This window comes from Dermochelys coriacea, chromosome 8 (assembly GCF_009764565.3).
Source record: "Dermochelys coriacea isolate rDerCor1 chromosome 8, rDerCor1.pri.v4, whole genome shotgun sequence".
Taxonomy (NCBI): domain Eukaryota; kingdom Metazoa; phylum Chordata; order Testudines; family Dermochelyidae; genus Dermochelys; species Dermochelys coriacea.
The window spans coordinates 73,799,641-73,819,218 of record NC_050075.1 but is presented as its reverse complement, the minus strand read 5'-3'; positions in this window follow the sequence as shown (position 1 = coordinate 73,819,218).

The window sequence follows — 19,578 nt, the reverse complement described above, 5'->3', positions numbered from 1 at the left end:
GTTGATAAATGCAAAGTAATGCACATTGCAAAACATAAGCCCAACCAGTGTTCCCTCTAATTTTTTCCATCCATGTGCAGAGTGAATTTTGTTATGTGCACCAATATCGAAGTAATATGTGGATGTGCACCACCAGTAGAAAAAAAACCCCTAGATATATTATATATTTTTTAAAAGTTACCATAGGGATAATTACTCCAGGTAGGACAGGTTAGGCATTTTAGAACTCACTACTCAAATAATTAAATTCAAGCATCAGAGAAAAGTAAAATTATGAAATGCATAGACCAGCCAAATAACTAAAATAACAGCACTTTGAAAGAATAAAATTACAAAGAGTCGATGTGCATTGCAGGAAGTACCAAGAAGTAGCAACAACAACAATAACACAAGTACGAAAAGAGACTCTGTGTGTGTGTGTGCGTGTGTGTTTGTGTGTGTGGGCTGTCTGCTGAGGAAGTCTATGAGAGACCGTATGCTGTTTCTTTAGGCACAGCGGCACTCACCAGGCTTGTTCAGACCACAGCAGCTGCCAGCAATTCCGTCCTGCTCCTGAGCTCTGTCCCCTCTTCCCCACTCTGTGGGGATGGGGTACATGGGCTGGGGGGGAGGGGGACACCCTGACATCAGCGCCCCCCATCCCCTCTGCTCTGCACAGCAAGCAGGAGGGTCCCTGGAGCTGCTGGCCAGGAGCTCCAAGACAGAGGGCAAGAGCAACACAGCTGCAGAGCAGCGGGAGAGGGACATGTGAACACATGTCACCAGATGTGCATGTCTCTCTAATCAGGTAGGCAGCACTTGATTGATTCTTTGGCGGCCGCGCACCTTGGAGGGAACACAGATCCCACCTATACATACAAAATGATGGGATCTAAATTAGTTGTTACCACTCAAGAAAGAGATCTTGGAGCCATTGTGGATAGTTCTCTGAAATCATCCACTCAATGTGCAACAGCAGTCAAAAAAGCTAATAGAATGTTATGAACCATTAAGAAAGGGATAGATAGTAAGACAGAAAATATACTGCCTCTGTATAAATCCATGGTACACCAAGACCTGGGATACTGTATGCAGGTCTCGTCACCCATCTCAGAAAAGATATATTAGAATTAGAAAAGATACAGAGAAAGGCAACAAAAATGATTACGGAGATGGAAGAGGAGAGATTAAAAAGACTGGGATGTTTCAGCTTGGAAAATAGACAATTAAGAGGGGATATGACAGAGGTCTATAAAATTGTGAATGGTGTGGAGAAAGTGAGTAAGGATGTGTTATTTACTTCTTCAAATAACACAAGGACCAGGGATCACCCAATGAAATTAATAGGCAGCAGGGTAAAACAACAAAAGGAAGTACTACTTCACACAACACACAGTCAACCTGTGGAACTTGTTGCCAGGGGTTGTTGTGAAGGCCAAAACTGTAACGGGGTTCAAAAATGAATTAAATTCATGAAGGATAGGTACATCAATGGCTATTGGCCAAGATGTTCAGGGATGCAACCGCATGCTCTGGGTGTTCCTGGTCTGTGACTGCCAGAAGCTAGGTGTGAACAACAGGGTGTGGATCACCCAATGATTGCCTGTTCTGTTCATTCCCTCTGATGCACCTGGCATTGGCCACTGTCAGAAGACAGGATACTGGGCTAGATGGACCATTGGTCTGCTCCAGTATGGCGGTTACTATGTTCTAACTTGGAGCTTCAGCTTCTGAGACTTTAGCTGTTCTATTTCGTAAATTCCATCTAACATTCCAGTTGGAATCATTCCTCTGACTTAGGCCTCCACGTAGGATGATGATTTGTACCTTTGTATGTTATTCAAAGCTTTAATTGGGGTGTGTTGCAGATCAGGAAAAGAAAAAGCTTTGAAGTGGGTCAGGATTAAAAATGCTATGACTTTGCCTGCTGAAAGGAAGTAGTATACATTACATGTAGAGCTTTTAAACTGTGAAGATTTGTGACAGACAACATTTAACTACCTTAAACACAGATAATACCTTTGGAACACGAGAGCATGTAGGTTCTACCATATTAGAGTTAAAAACATGCAGCAATAGGACAGACCAGTAATGTATTAATGTGCAAAATATATTAACATAACATCATACAAACTGTAACATAAAGAAACAAAGACGGTTTGTCCACTGTCAGTTTATTTGGAGAGTAAATGTTCACATGCCTTTTATTACTTCAACCAGAGATTTTGAGCATGCCACAATAAGAAGAGCTGAAGCATAAAGTCCAGAGTGTCAACACAGATAAAAATAAGTTAAGCCACATCCCACAAAACTGAACTTCTGCCAGTTAACATCCCACATATGATACACATAGTTAAACAGCTGTTGACTTAATATTTACTTTGGACCCTGTCACCACAGTACTTCACACACAATTGTATAACTTTAGTCAAAAGTAATGCAGGCTGTGAGTGTTATTGCCCCTTTGGGGATTGCAACCAGGTCTGCTACAGATCATCAAGTGCAAATACACTGCTTGCATCCCTGAGACTGAGTTTTTGTGAGAGTGGAAATTGCATTATTCCGGGAAAAACTGATATGCATCACTGTGGGGTTTTTCTACTGTTGGACAATAAAACAAAACAGGAAATTGTCTTCTTTCACACTTCGTCCGTGGGCACCAGTACATGAAATGGAAGCTTCGCAGCTTTATAGCTGATTCCTAGGGAAAAGCACATTTCAAATGAAAATCCTTTTGAGAAAGATACATATTCTTCTGGCACAAAAAAAAAGTTTTGGTTAACTTCATTTTGAATCTGGTAGAAAGACAAAATAATATGCACACTGTGACAGACCCAGACCAGTGGGGTACAGGAGTCTGGTCCTGTTGGTATCCAGGAAGTGGGCAGGCTAAAGGACCTCCCCCAAGCCTAAGGGGGGGTCCACAGGTCCAGGATTCCAAATAAGTGCAGGGGACAACTAATGAGATAACAGGAATGGGAGTGAGGTCAACGAGCTAAACGAAGGGAACCTGAGGGGACACTGAGCAGAGAACCCCAGACAGCGCCCACTGCTCCTCGAAGATGTCAAGGGAGCCAGCGGACGCCGCCCAGAGGAACTCTGCCCGGATGCGTGAACGGTGGAATGGAAATAGGCCCCACGGTTGCAGGAAACCCCGTCGGCCAACCTCCTCTCCCTGGTTTTGTAGATGGCCATTTTGGCCAGGGCTAGGAGGAGATTGACAAGGAGGTCCCGCGACTTTGTGGGGCCACGGATAGGGAGTGTGTAGATGAACAGGTGAGAGGAAAAGTGCAACCCAAACCGTAATAAAATATGTAGGAGGAGCTGGAACAGGGGCTGCAACCTGGCGCACTCCAGATAAATGTACACCAGGGTCTCCCTCACGCCGCAAAAGGGGCAGGTGTCTGGGAGGGGAGTGAACCGCGCCAAGTACACGCCCATGCTCATGGCTCCATGAAGCGGATGTCCCCGGCGGGCCTCGGGACCAGGGTGGAATATAGGCTGGCCCACTGGGGCTCCTCACCCTCCAGAAGTGGCAAGAGGTCCTGCCACTTCGTGTCAAGGCGGGATGCAAGGGTGAGGACATGAAGAGTGTGGAGCATGAGCGTGTACAGATGCTTTCTTGGCGCAGTCTGGAACTGAACCAGCTGCAAGTTGTGCAGCCAGCTCGCGGTAAAGGAGTGGGATGGCCTGGTAGGTCCATGGGGCAGGGGCCCGATGAAAAGGTCCAGAGGGCTTGGGGTGAGGCTGGGTGGGATATGCCCTGTCGCAGGACACGGTCTAGGAAAACCCCAGCAGTGGGCTTACATGAGTCTGGTAGAAGGCAAATATACTGGCCACTGGATGAATAGTTTTCTGTTCCCTGAGTGACCAGAGCAGGGGCTGTGCTAGAGCAATCAGGAACTTGCTAGAACCAATTAAGACAGGCAAGCTAATTAAGACACCTGGAGCCAATTAAGAACATACTAGAATCAATTATGGCAGGCAGACTGATCCGGATACCTGGTTTAAAAAGGACCTCCCATCAGTTAGTGGAGTGTGTGTAAGGAGTGAGAAGGTGTGCTGCTGGAGGACTGAGGAGTACAGGTGTGATCAGGCCTCAGGAGGAAAATCCTGTGGTGAGGATAAAGAAGGTGCTGGGCGGAAGCCATGGGGAAGTAGCCCAGGATGTTGTAGTTGTCATGCAGCTGATACAGGAAATGTAGACAGCTGCTATCCACAGGGCCTGGGCTGAAACCTGGTGTAGAGGGTGGGCCTGGGTTCCCCCCATCCTCTCAACTCCTGATCAGACACAGGAGGAGTTGACCTGCTCTGTGAGCAACACCAGAAGGGAAGGTCTAATTTGGAAAGGGATCTGGCCTGTCCCCAACCCACTAGGTGGAACAACAGAAACTGTGAAGATTGTTCTCTATTTCCCCCTATGCTGGCCAGTGATGAGGTTAGCTGAGTGAATGGCAGGTTTGAGCCTCTAGCAGAAGCAGCTAAACTGAGGGCTGCCGTGAACCTCTGAGGTGAGCAAATCCACCAAAAAGCACAGGACCCACCAAGGGAGAGGAGGAACTTTGTCACAACACATACTGGTTGGTAACTTAAGAACTTTTACAGCATTTGTTCAAGATATACCTAGAATATAACTTACTTATGGGTATGTTCTTTCTGCATATTGTTTGCTATAATTATCTGACTCCATGATAGAGCCTTCACAGATTAATATAATAACAATTCTCAGCATTGATATAGCATTTTTCATCCAAAGATCTTAAAGAACGGTACAAGAAAGGATGAGATTTTGGCACCATTTTGTAGATGGAGATATAGAAATTCAAAATGGTGAAGTGACTTGTCTGGGGCCACCAGCTAGTAAGTCAATGACAGAGCTGAGATAGAATCTAAGGCTCAGATTCTCATGGCTCCATACACAGCCCCACTGCTTTATGCAATTCATTCCTGCAGTAATAGACTGAGCAAATGAGAATTTATGGGACTGCAGAGAGATCAGGGTGTATATGCAGTGAAAGATATAAATTACTAGTATGCTCCATGACTGTGAGTCTGCTTTGGAATGACACTTTCAGCACTACAAGCCAAAGCCACTAATAACCTGCAGAGTGACATGTCTATGGGTTCAGAGGGAAGCCAGAAATAGATTAGAACTGTAGTCTGCTCTTAACTGACTGGTTTTTCTAATATAGCTGTGTTCATATACCAAAGCTGGATTTCAGCTCACTGTTTGCTGAGGCATGTCATTTCATCAGCCAAAGTCTGAGAGAACACTTGATTACTTCTGGCTATATGGCATGCTATGTTAATAAAACAGTCTGTAGAGTAATGTGTTTGATAGGCTCACTGGATGAGGAAAGACTAAATCACAAGGTTTGCCTAGTTTGATCGATGGCTGCTAATTCCTTCCCTCTGATCCAATACATCCATATCTGGTAGTCACCAGGAAGGATCAAGGGAATTCCCAGTCATATGTATATCTCTGGGTTTTATAAACTTTCCTAAGCAGTTCATGTTACATTTTGCACAACAGTAGGCAACTGCTATTACGTGAACAGGAACTGAATTGTATTTTACTGCAAAAATTGCCTTGCAAAACTGTCACTGCACACCATGCTTATGCTTTTTAGTCATTAGAAAGAAAAGCAACATCCTGTTTTCCAAAAATACACCTTTCCTTTATAGAACATGCAATGATTGCTACAGACTGGTGTTTCCTCAGCAGCCACACAACTGAAAAATATAGATGTTTTTACTCTCCACATTTTTTGTATATATGTAATAGTGTCATTCTTTTACTTTTACACACTGCAACTAATAAAGTTTTGTGCAACACAACTGCTTCTTAGAAAAAAGAGAACATCTTCTTATCTAGTAGAATTATATTTTCCTTTTGTTGCATGAACATTAACATAGTCTAGTAGTTAACCAGTAACTTCAGTGATACTGGAACAGGGCCGCTTACACTGTTCCATTGTTTAATCATAATAGTAATGACCCGATATACAAAACACATGAACATTTGTGCAACTGATAATAATCAAAAAATAATTCTTAGATCTTATGTATACATCTTTTCTTCTCTAGATTTAAGTTGTATTTCAAAAGGGATAAGTATCATTATCCTCATTTTACATAATACCACAAAAGTGTTAAATAAAATTACTTGTAAATACAAAAAAAACCCATATGAATAAACATGAAGCTTTCAATTTTTTTGCGATAAGCCAAAGCATGATTCAGTAATAAGCATAATGACCACAATGTTCACAAGTGAATTATTATTGCAGTAGTAGTGTTATCATTTGAAAACTTGCCTCAGAGAAATATAGTTCCTAAATCTAAGATTAAAAATAAAACAGTTTTAGTGACAATACCATAAAAATAGTAAATTTTAATTTTACTTCTATAATAGGAAATCTGACTTTTTTTCTTTCACTCTTAAAATGTGTTGTGTTCATGTTTCAACTGATCTTTTAACAGACACTGAAAGCTATATAAAAGTTATATTTGAAATTACATGAGTGACATTCTCACAAATACTTTGTTAGCATTTGGAGTACACCTGGACAACTGAACAGAACCATTAAGTCAGAACTCATGTGGCCACTAAAGTGAAACTTCTACCACCCAGTGGCAATAACTAGCTGAACCTGATACATATAATTGAGGATAAGCAACTTTCACCATTAGGTGCATGATGTTTAAATGTAGCAATGCTGACAATATTATCTGACAATAGGGATCATATTAGTTAAGATATAGAAAAGACCTATTAGATCCTAGAGCCTATCCCTCTGCAAGAGTAGCACATAGGTCAGAGTAGCCCTTATCCTTAAGAGTTGGGACTACTATAATGAGAGAACCTCTCTGAGTAACAACACATGTGAGTAAGAGCTTGCAGGAGTGACCCATAGTTTTCTGACAGGGGACATATCAGATATTAGAGTCCTACCCTACAAGTCCTTGCTTGTGTGAGGAGACACATTGAAGTCTCCTGTGGATAGAACTACTAATGTGAGTGAGATCTTGTAGTTTTGGGCCTTTGCACTGATTCAGCAGAATTCTGAACAAACAGAATTAACATTTTAAAAAATAACTCATTCCCTCACACTTTGCCCCACTGCCATTCTGTTAATTCCACAGTTGCATTCCTTTTCCTTTCACAAATCTTGTGAGTAATTAAGGAGAAAGACAGTATCTCCTCTTTTGTTTTAAATACGGGGCAGCATAATTTATGAGATGTCCTGCCTGTTTTATGAAAAACACTTCTGTAGAATGGTTTGACAAAGTAAATCCATAGTAGATTAGGTAACAAGTCAGATAAATAGATCGGGGTTCTCAAATTTCATTGCACCATCATCCTCTTCTGACAACAAAAATTACTACATGACCCCAGGAGGCGGGACTGAAGCCTGAGCCGTCTCGAGCCCCACTGCCCCAGGCGGGGTGGGGGGAGCCTGAGCCCCACCACCCTGGGCAGGAGCAAAGCCAAAGCCCAAGGGCTTCAGTTTCAGGCAGGGGACCTGCAACCTGAGCCCTACCACTCCAAGCTGATGCCCTTGGGCTTTGAGTCAGCTCCAGGCAGGGGCTCGGGCTTCAGCTTTGGACCTGTGTGGTGAGGCTCGGGCTTCAGCTTTGGAACAGCCTGGCAAGCCCATTAAAACAGGGTTGCGACCCACTTTGGGGTCCCAACCCACAGTTTGAGAACAGCTGAAATAGATGATCTATTGGCCATGAACCAGTTCATACTGAGTAGCCACTTTGCAAATGTTGATCAGACATCTTGATTCATCACTATTTTTAAGGCAACTTGCCACTTCCTTGTAAAAGGGAACATGCTACCACTGAATAAATATGTCACATTTCCTTCCGCTAATAACATAGTGATTCAGCAGGATGTCATATATGACGTTCTATTTTCAAGCACTAAATTTGATGCCTGTGATTTCCTCTAACCTCCACTTCAGTGAGATTTTAGATCTACTTCTTGTATTTTACATTCATTTGCATAAGTGATACAGAAAACCAAAACCACAAACTAAAAGCTGTATCCTGCACTGAGGTACTGCACTCATTAGTAAGTGTTGTAGGCTCAAACTCACACTGTAGTTTGACTTGGAATGCTGATATAATAAAAATCTATAAAACATAAAAGGAACACCTTGCACAAGGTTTTCCTATCTCCATTTATTTGATGAGATGGGATTTCCAAATATGAGGAAAACAATTTGGGTTTCATTCATCTGTCACTTACGCAGTGTAAACTTAGAGTAACTTAATTAAAATCAATGGAGTTACCTTTGTGTAAAACCAGCATAAGTGAGAGCAGACACAGGCCCCTTATGATCTAAACTGCACTTTCATTTACTTAAAGAAAATTTTGTTAGCTAGTGCCATAAACCACCGTACTTTAAAGACCATGCAAAAAGACCAGGTTCCTACACCTGGAGGACTTACATTCTCATTCAGACCAATATGCGATTCAGCACAACAGGGGTTTATCTACCTAGGCAGGTATAGGTTGCTCATCAATACATTGTCCAATACCAGTTCAGTATGAAACAATGCAAAGACATAGGGCAAATTCACTTTTGCCAGGCAATGATGTTCACAAACAAAGAACCACATCTCTATGCCCAGTCAAAAAGAATGTACCAGTTCCAAACTGAGTGCCTGATGCTGCAAGCTCTAATGTAAGTAGTTTCATTGACCTCAGTGGGATAATTTGTGTAAGGACCTCTCACGTGACTAAGGGTTTGCAAGATCAGGCCCTAATTCATAATTAACTCTTTGGCAGAAGTCAGAGATAAAATTAGAAGAGTTGTGTTTTTCTATACCTTATCTATAAACATCTGAAGTATCAAAGCTATGAGTAAGCTTTGAAAAAGCTGGCTGATAATGTGCATCACATTTTCATAAGGGCCCAATCCTGCAAGTTGCTAAATACCTCCTTTAGGGACTGGCCCAAAGACCCACTGAAGTCCAGTGGAAAGATTCCCATTGACTCCAGGGGCCTTTGGATTAGGCCCTTAAGGTGCTGAGTACTCACATCTCTTACTGGCTTTGCCCCATACTATGTGTTCAGCACCTTGTAGGATTGGACACGCACTCAGATACATTTATTTTGTGTTTCTGATTGTGCACAATTTCCTCTTCCAAAAGAGAAAAGGGATTGGCAGCAGTGATATCTTGTAGTTACTATATTACTTGAAATTGCACCTCACTGGAATATCAGGAGAGAAAGTTATAGTATTTTAACTTAATATTTTTCTTAAACTAGTACTAACTATGCAGCTGAGCCAGTGGAAAGATAAACCAGGACAAAAGCATAATAAAAGTTATTGATGTCTATTCCAACAGGGACAGTAGCACAAAACATCTTCACAATTCATACAGTTCTGCCAATCAAATAAAAGTCAGGTATTTACAAAGGGAAACTCATTGCATCAGATGATTGACTATCCATTTCTCTACTCCAGAAGGATTCCAGTTATATTGAATAAATATATAGAAATACCTAATACCTAAATGGAACCCTTCTGGAGTAGAACAGGTAGCAGGTTAAGTTGTGCCAAGTGGCAATAGTTCCTGTATAATGAGGAGTAAGGACATGTTTTATAATAACCTACACCATAGTATATCGTCTATAGTTGTGCCAAGTTGTACATAGTTATTTAGACATACATCTATTCTATACTATTTTAAAATTTTGGCATAGGTTATTACAAAACATGTCCTCATTCCTCATCATAAAGGAGCTATTGCCACCTGGCGCAACTTAATGTGCTGCTTGTTGGAAACCATATCAGTCTGTACAAGTACTACAGATACAGGCAGCCTGCCCATCTGCAAACAGCACATATATTTTCTTAGTTAACCTAATATATATATAGTATCCGTTATTAGGTTAGTAACTAGTATAGTCGCTAGGCTGAGGATCTGTGCTGTGCTGGCAGGAGGTGACTAGATCTGTGACTCTAAATTTTTTTTCCCACCTACATGCACAAGAGAGCCAAAAAATCATCTTGAAACCTATGAAATTTTCAAAGGACAATTTTACATGTTTTGTGGGTCATAGATCAAAAAAGGTGTGGGACTTGGGGGGTGGGAGGGGAAGGGAGATGGGAAGAGTTGTACTGTGCCAGCTGATAGTGTGCCTCTCCCACACAAAAGAAATTGATTTCTGTGCCTCAGCCATAGAAGACTCTCCACTCCCCACCTCTTTTCTCCTCCTAATGCCCCTACTCTACTTGCGCTACATTGATGACATCTTCATCATCTGGACCCATGGAAAAGAAGCCCTTGAGGAATTCCACCATGATTTCAACAATTTCCATCCCACCATCAACCTCAGCCTGGACCAGTCCACACAAGAGATCCACTTCCTGGACACTACAGTGCTAATAAGCGATGGTCACATAAACACTACCCTATATCGGAAACCTACTGACCGCTATTCCTACCTACATGCCTCTAGCTTTCATCCAGATCATACCACACGATCCATTGTCTACAGCCAAGCTCTACGATATAACCGCATTTGCTCCAACCCCTCAGACAGAGACAAACACCTACAAGATCTCTATCATGCATTCCTACAACTACAATACCCACCTGCTGAAGTGAAGAAACAGATTGACAGAGCCAGAAGAGTACCCAGAAGTCACCTACTACAGGACAGGCCCAACAAAGAAAATAACAGAACGCCACTAGCCATCACCTTCAGCCCCCAACTGAAACCTCTCCAATGCATCATCAAGGATCTACAACCTATCCTGAAGGACGACCCATCACTCTCACAGATCTTGGGAGACAGGCCAGTCCTTGCTTACAGACAGCCTCCCAACCTGAAGCAAATACTCACCAGCAACCACACAACAGAACCACCAACCCAGGAACCTATCCTTGCAACAAAGCCCGTTGCCAACTCTGTCCACATATCTATTCAGGGGACACCATCATAGGGCCTAATCACATCAGCCACACTATCAGAGGCTCATTCACCTGCGCATCTACCAATGTGATATATGCCATCATGTGCCAGCAATGCCCCTCTGCCATGTACATTGGTCAAACTGGACAGTCTTTATGTAAAAGAATGAATGGACACAAATCAGACGTCAAGAATTATAACATTCAAAAATGTTCATGATGACGACAGCACCTCCTTTGTCAGCCTTTTTGATTATGATGTCAGAGTTGTTTCTGAGGCTGTGGATAGCATTGTGTTCTGCATGGCTGAGGTTATGAGGCAAGCGATGCTGCTTTTCCACAATTTCAACTCGTGCACGTCGGCGGAAGCACTCTATGTAGAAGTCCAGGCTGCTGTTTCGACCTTCAGGAGGAGTCCACCCAGAATCCTTCTTTTTGTAGTGTTGGTAGGAAGGTCTCTGTGGGTTAATATGTTGGTCAGAGGTGTGTTGGAAATATTCCTTGAGTCGGAGTTGGAGAACACTTCAATCTCTCTGGTCACTCGATCACAGACCTAAGAGTGGCTATCCTTCAACAAAAAAGCTTCAAAAACAGACTCCAACGAGAGACTGCTGAATTGGAATTAATTTGCAAACTGGATACAATTAACTTCGGCTTGAATAGAGACTGGGAATGGATGAGTCATTACACAAAGTAAAACTATTTCCCCATGTTATTTCTCCCCCCCACCCCACCCCCCACTGTTCCTCAGATATTCTTGTTAACTGCTGGAAATACCCTACCTTGCTTGTCACCATGAAAGGTTTTCCTCCTTTCCCCCCCTGCTGCTGGTGATGGCTTATCTTAAGTGATCACTCTCCTTACAGTGTGTATGATAAACCCATTGTTTCATGTTCTCTGTGTGTGTATATCAATCTCCCCTCTGTTTTTTCCACCAAATGCATCTAATAAAGTAAAGTGAGCTGTAGCTCACGAAAGCTTATGCTCTAATAAATTTGTTCGTCTCTAAGGTGCCACAAGTACTCCTTTTCTTTTTGCGAATAGAGACTAACAAGGCTGCTACTCTGAAATCTGCATTACACTGACATCTTCTGGGGGAAATCTGTAACCACAAAATTTTAGGTTTCAGAGTAGCAGCCGTGTTAGTCTGTATTCGCAAAAAGAAAAGGAGTACTTGTGGCACCTTAGAGACTAACAAATTTATTAGCGCATAAGCTTTCGTGAGCTACAGCTCAAAATGCATCCGATGAAGTGAGCTGTAGCTCACGAAAGCTTATGCTCTAATAAATTTATTAGTCTCTAAGGTGCCACAAGTACAAAATTTTAGGCAGACAAATTTCAGTGATTCTACTAGTGCACCAGTCCAAAGTCAGAACTCCAATTTAACTCTTTGGATTCAACATAACTACATTTCATAGATAAACATAAATTAGTTAAACCCATTTGATTAAAATGAATTGCTCTTAAGAGAAGGAAATTACTTATGAAAGATCTTATGTTTGGACAAAGGGCTTCCCCCATTTTCGATAAGATTAATTTGTTCTGTTACTCAGTAATCACCTGCCAGCCATTTTGTTTAAAGCTTGCTCAGTTCAGGCAGATTCCTTTTGAAGTGAACACAGTATTGGATCATACCAATGTTGCTCTTTACTAACTGGCTGCCTGATTTGTCCTTGTCCCAAGTCACTTTACCATATCACCCTTGTTCTAAAGGGCTTCTTCCATTCCCCCCTCCTTTCATATAGTTTACAGAGCAAAATGGCCTACTGGGAACCTAATGAAATTCCCAATCTTCACTGTTTTTGTGGGTCAGTTTCCTTGAACTGTGAACAATTCACCTCCATCACCGTTGGTATGGCCAGGCAGAAATAGCAAACAGAGCACCAGCCTATTTCTCTGGACTTGAGATGGATATTGATATTCTTAACATTTGGAAGGCTTAAAATTAAAGCTCTTTTTTCCTGGTGCCATAAGTGTAATTTATTATTAAAAATATTTCATATACTCTAAATCTGACATTTTGCAACGCTACAGGATCACTTTAATTGTCTAGGGTTGTAATTAACATGACATCTAAGGCAGAGAGCAGTAACCCTGAGACACTAACTTCCTTAGAATGTTACAAAGGGCTTGAAGTGAGTCAATTATAAAGCTAAATCACTTTCAGTAAAATGGATGTATTCCAACAGTGTCTTAGGTCCAAATGGTGCCCCAGTGGTTTGCATGGTGAAGAGGGCTACCTCATGAGTGAATCTGCCTTTGCCTATGTAGAAACAGGAAAGAAAAAATAAACCTCTACAGCACAGTATCCCCCACTGCTTTCCTGAATTTTTCATGAGATGATAGGGAATCTGAGTGGGAAGATGCAATCAATGGTCAGGTGGGTTGGGGCTGGTCTATAGGTAATACACATTGTAACCCCTCCAGCCTCCTAGGGAACTTGCTCAGAAGTTAATACATCCTGAAAATGGGGGCCCTTAGTTCTGTGTAAATCCACATTAAAAAAGATGGAATGGGAGCAGAGTGGGATTATTAACTGAACATTGTTACATATTGACTGTTACTGTGTATAAAAAGTCAACTGGTAAAGACTAGCAAATAGTAAACTATGCATTCATTACAGTTCTGAGGCAGTATATTTAAACTGATGTGGCATTATTATACATGAGTGGGTGTAAGGAAGTGTACACACTGCATTACAAGAAATCCTCCTTTTGGTAATTCCTTGGCCCTTCCTAGCTAGTGTTGTCTCCCTTGGGATGGTCTGTGGCCTGGCCCTCCACCTAAATCACTTAAAAGTTCCTTCCCTTTCCAGTGTAGAGAAACATCCAACTGAAAGTCTAAATAAATATATAAATTAATAACTCTTCCACCTCTCTTGGGCTCAACTAAAGTTCTCCTATTGGCCCTACTCCCAAGCCTTTCCCAGAGAGAGAACCCCCCTTGCTCCTCTCTCCTGAATCTTTCCTCCAAATTGAGTTTGGCAGTCTGTTTGAATCGTCTTTTCCTGACCCCCTTTCGCAGCTGGGTCACTACTCATCATTCAGTTTCCATATAGCCATAAGCTGGGGGCTGGCTGTAGGTCACAGGTAAGGCTGAACCTCACTTGCCTTAAAAGACCAGCCAGCCTGTGACCGAGGGCACATAAGTAAGTAGCTTGGGATGTATAGATATTTCATGCTGTCATGTCATGTTCCACTGGAAAAGTTTGTGTGGAGCTATATCTGTTGAATATAAAAGTGATTGGTGGTGGCTGCATAAATAACTGTGTAGAAACAAAAATATATGGAATGTGTTCTCTATAATTCTATACTTTCTGGGAGGCTGAAAAAATAGATATTTAAGCTCATAGACAAACATTTTCAGTATAAGGATTCAGTTTTCAGAGGTGTTGAGTAACCTCAGCTCCCACTGAAATCAAAGATTATGCCCTAACAAAGTACAGTATCATTAATGAAATTAGAGACGAAATTAAAATAATTGTATTAATTTAGGTTTTCTCTTTCTTTGTCTTAATGTTATGTCACCTACAGAATTCATTTTCTTAATCAAATTAATCAAATTCCAAATTTATGAAAAGGAATGTAGGAGATATCAATTTTCTATTGTACTTTAAAGGTTATCTTATCTCTGCTATTTCCCTTCAAGTAATGTGGGATGTATGTTTATCGTACACAACAAATTTCCCATATTACAACCTATGCGATGCAGCAAGTCTTTCAAGTAACTAAGATTCCAGGCCAGGTGTGAACATATTGGAAAACAGATCAATTGGAAAGTTAATTTCTAGTTTCTGACCCTTAATGTCATGTGGTAGTATGAATAGTCTCCATATTTCTTACACACAGAAAAACTACATTAAAAGAACATTTTTAAGGTTGCAAAGTCAAGCACTCAAAAGTTAAGGCAGTGTTTCCCAAACTTGGGACGCAGCTTGTTCAGGGAAAGCCCCTGGTGGGCCAGGCCGGTTTGTTTACCAGCCGCATCCACAGGTTGGCCGATCTCAGCTCCCACTGGCCACGGTTCGCCGCTGCAGGCCAATGGGGGCTGCGGGAAGCGGCACGAGCCGAGGGATGTACCGGCCGCCCTTCTAGGCTAGGGGATTTTGCAAAAGGAATTTTGTCTTTCTTGTATTTTTTCTAGATGGACAAATTAAATATGACTAGAAGAAATACAATAGCTTGTCTATAGTATTGCACTCTCCCACTTTCAAAATAAGCAGTAAAACCTGGAAAAAGATTAGCTTCTCTTTGAATAATAAATTTTTAATAAAAGTTTACAAGGTAATGTTAATGAGTGTGCATTTAAGAGGCTGCTAGTATTTTGAAAATGTATTTCCTCATGGAAAATTATCAAGGAGAAAGTTAACAACAACTTGACACAAAGGTTACTAATATCCCATGTCTGATATAGCTATGTCTGTTTTATTTTGCCTTTCTTCATCAGGTTCCAATTTTAGATTTCATAGCAGGCATGACTTTTTTTTTTTTTTTTTGAGCAACATTCCTGAAGCATGTTACATTTTTTAGGTGAAGAAAGGAGAATAGCAATGGAACAATGATTTTTCAATAAGTGCCTAATTCAAAGCTAACTGAAATCAATGGAAAGACTCCCAAATCATTAATTTAGGGCCTACTCTGGTAAACACTACAGAACATAGTGCTTATTTGACTTAAATCATGGTAGCAAATACTCTACTTGGCAGTAAGTACTTGCAGAATGAGACCTCACATTTGTATTTGCAGGTAACTAAATGAAAAATTTTAACTATAGTGTTTCCCAGAATTTTAAACACAATCAGAGAAATCATTTATTGTGTTATCACTTTAGTAACAGATGATGTGTAATTTTATTCTATGCCACCTAGTGGTGGTCTAATTCATTGCTTAGAAATATAACAATTTTTCATCATGATGAAGTATAGGTATAGGGTAATGAGGTTTGGATTATCAATTAACAAGCTGTTACATTTTAGAATCTTAGCATGTTGTTGTTTGTTGTCTTCTCCAGTATCATAGAATCATAGACTTTAAGGTCAGAAGGGACCATTATGATCGTCTAGTCCAGCGGTCGGCAACCTTTCAGAAGTGGTGTGCCAAGTCTTCATTTATTCACTTTAATTTAAGGTTTCACATGCCAGTAATACATTTTAATATTTTTAGAAGGTCTCTTGCTATAAGTCTATATATTGTATAACTAAATTATTGCTGTATGTAAAGGAAACAAGGTTTTCAAAATGTTTAAGAAGCTTCATTTAAAATTAAATTAAAATGCTGAACTTACGCTGCTGGCCTGCTCAGCCCCCTGCCAGCTTAGGGTTCTGTTCACCTAGGCCGGCAGCAGGCTGAGTGGAGCCTGCGGCTGGGACCCCAGCTGGCAAGGGGCCGGCAGCCAGAACTCCAGACTGGCAGCAGGCTGAGCAGGGCCGGCAGCCGGGACCCCAGATTGGCAGTGGGCTGAGCGGCTCAGCCTGCTGCTGGTCTGGGGTTCTGTCCGCTGGCCCCTGCCAGCCAGGGTCCCAGCTGCTGGCCCCGCTCAGCCCGCTGCCAGTCTGGAGTTCTGGCTGCCGGCCCCACTCAGCTCGCTGCCGGTCTGGGATCCCAGCCCTGCCCACATAGAGTGGGTACCTACCCTCTCCCTGGTTCTAGCCCATTCGCTTCCTCTCTCTCTCTGCACTGAGCTGAAGGTGGGAGTGCACTGAGCACAGGGCTGGGGGTTGGGGTGTAGGGTCTGGCCAGGAGCTAGAATGAGGGAGGGGTCTCAGGGTTGGGGCAAGAGGTTTGGGTGTGGGAGTGCTTACCTGGGCAGATCCCATTTGGTGTGAGGGGTGCAGGTGGGAATGTGTGCGTGCGTGTGTGTGTGTGTGCAGGAGCTCCCGTTTGGTGCTCAGGTGGGGATGGGAATGTGGGGGGTGCAAGAATCAGGGCATGGGGTGTGGGGTGCTGGAGGCAGGGCTGGGGTTGTGGGGGTTGCAGGGGTCAGGGCAGGAGGCTGGGGTGTGTGGGGGTGTAGAGGTCAGGGCAGAGGGCTGGGGGTGTGGGTTGGGGTCGTGGGGGTTCTCCCTGCCCAGAGCGGCTCACAGCAGGGGCTAGAAGGGATATGCCCTGATTTCAGCCCCCTTCTCCAAGGCCCTGTCCCCACCTCTTCTCCACCTCCTCCCCGGAGCAGTGAGCACCCTGCGGCTCTGCTTCTCCCCGTCCTTGCAAGGGCCATCAGCTGATGGGCGGCAGGGAAGGAGAGGAGGAGGGGCAGGAACCCAGCATGCTAGGGGAAGAGGCGGGGGAGAGGGAAGCTTGCCTGCCCTGCAGCAGCAGCCGGTAGGACCAAGCTTCTTCACCCTGTCCCCACCCGGGGGGGCGGGGGCAGAGAAAAGTGGGCCAGGGCAGGCAGGATTTTTAATGGCATGCTGCTGCCTGCCAGGGTCCAGTGGGGCTGGCGGCTGGGACCCGGCAGGCAGCAGCACGCCATTAAAAATCAGCTCGTGTGCCGTCTTTGTCACGCGTGCCATAGGTTGCCGACCCCTGGTCTAGTCTGACCTCCTGCACAACGCAGGCCACAAAATCTCACTCAACTTCTGTAACAAACCCCTGACCTATGTCTGAGCTACTGAAGTCCTCAAATCGTGGTTTAAAAACTATAAAACTTTTTACAAATTATGAAAACAGCATACAATAAATGGACTATATATATATTTGGAAAACTACAAATTGATGAAATAAGAATTGTTGACTGATAACTGCATTATTTAGGTTTCAGAGTAGCAGCCGTGTTAGTCTGTATTCGCAAAAAAGAAAAGGAGTACTTGTGGCACCTTGGAGACTAACAAATTTATTTGAGCATAAGCTTTCGTGAGCTACAGCTCACTTCATCAGATGCATTCGGTGGAAAATACAGTGGGGAGTTTTATATACACACACAGAGAACATGAAACAATGGGTTTTATCATACACACTGTAAGGTGAGTGATCACTTAAGATGAGCTATTACCAGCAGGAAGGAGGGGGGAAAGGAGGAAAACCTTTTGTAGTGATAATCAAGGTGGGCCATTTCTAGCAGTTAATAAGAACGTCTGAGGAACAGTGGGGGATGGGGTGGGGGGAGAAATAAGTACTCCTGCCACAAGTACTCCTTTTCTTTTTTGCATTATTTAGCACATCCTTTGGAAGGCATTTTTAATTAAAATTATTTCCATTGAGCAGGAGTTATAGTTAGAAACTAAAACACCCTTTATTCAAGATTGTAGCACCTGGTAGCAAAAGCTATAGCTATGGTCAAGCTTTCATTAGCTGTTCCTAGATCAAAGTTGGTTTTCCCTAGAAAAGGGCCTGGGCAATGAGGTTGCAATCCATATGTCAAACACCATATGTTTTGCAGGTGACTGTGTCCAGGAGTTTAGTTTAACCTATCACATAGATGGGGTCAATTTCAAAATTCAGAGATTGACCTGTGTTTGCATTCCAAACCACCTGAATGTTTGCCCGGAGTCAGATCAGGGTTTTAGCTTTGGCTCCTCCTCTTCCCAAAACATTCAGAAACAGCCTGGGAAAATACAACTTTTATTAATTTAATTGGAAACTAATAAGTCAGTCTCACAAACCATGAATCAGATCAAATGTTGTGACACACGCACACAGAGAGTTAAATAAAAACAGGCCTGGTGGCTAACAGAGCAACTAACCTTTGTGACTTACAAAGCCAACAGCCACAGATCCCCCTGATCTGAGGAATTAAAAGTTCCCTAAGTTTCTGCCTCTGGGCATGGGCATTGCTGTTTCACTCTAGGTGTCTATCTCATGCCTATGCCCCAACACAATCTACAAACCAGGGGAAAATAGTCCTGTGGGGCCCATACAATAGGTGTACTCTGCACATACCTACTGGATTGGGCCCATTCAGAATCAAGAAGGAGGTGGTAACCCCTTATAACTTTTAACCCAGTAGTTATTAGAGCACTTGCCTTCGATATGGAAGACCTGGATTAAATCGCCCCCTCTGCCTGATGGGGAGAAAAGAGTTGAACCAGGGTCTCCCACCTCCCAGGTAGGTGCCTTAAACCACCAGGCTAAAGTACAGAGTAATTCTCTCTCTGGCCTAATGACTATTTAAGTATTTATCCAAAGTGTAATAGCCACCATCACTTTCTCCTCCATCCCCTTTGTGTATAGTTAGGCAGGTGCCTAACTCATTCTTTTAAGAAAGAGCTTAGGCACCTAAGCCACCTGACTCCAAGAGAAGGTTTCCCAGCTCTGGATCACAAGCAGATATAGGTGTCTCCCTGTAGCCTGCATTTAGGCACCTAACTTCTATGAGGGGGTGGAACTTAGTACATACCCCTTTCATTTGCATCTCCCATTGGCTAGCTTAGGTCGCTCCAGACCTAGGCTGCTGGCTTTGGTGGATCACATTATTAGGCACCTATCTCTCCGCATGCAATGTGTAGGGAGTCTATGTGCCTAACTCAGGCTTTGTGGGCCCCATTGTTGTTTCACTGATTTTCTAGGTACCTGAAAATTAGGTGTTGCAACATTGAGTACTGCCCCGTCTAAATCCTTTTGTGGATAAGGCCTTGAGCACCTACATCAGCACAGCAAGGTAGGGATGCTGAGTCTGCTCTCATTACGTTTCTATAGCTTCTGACGTAGAGTCACAGAACCTAGATTACTT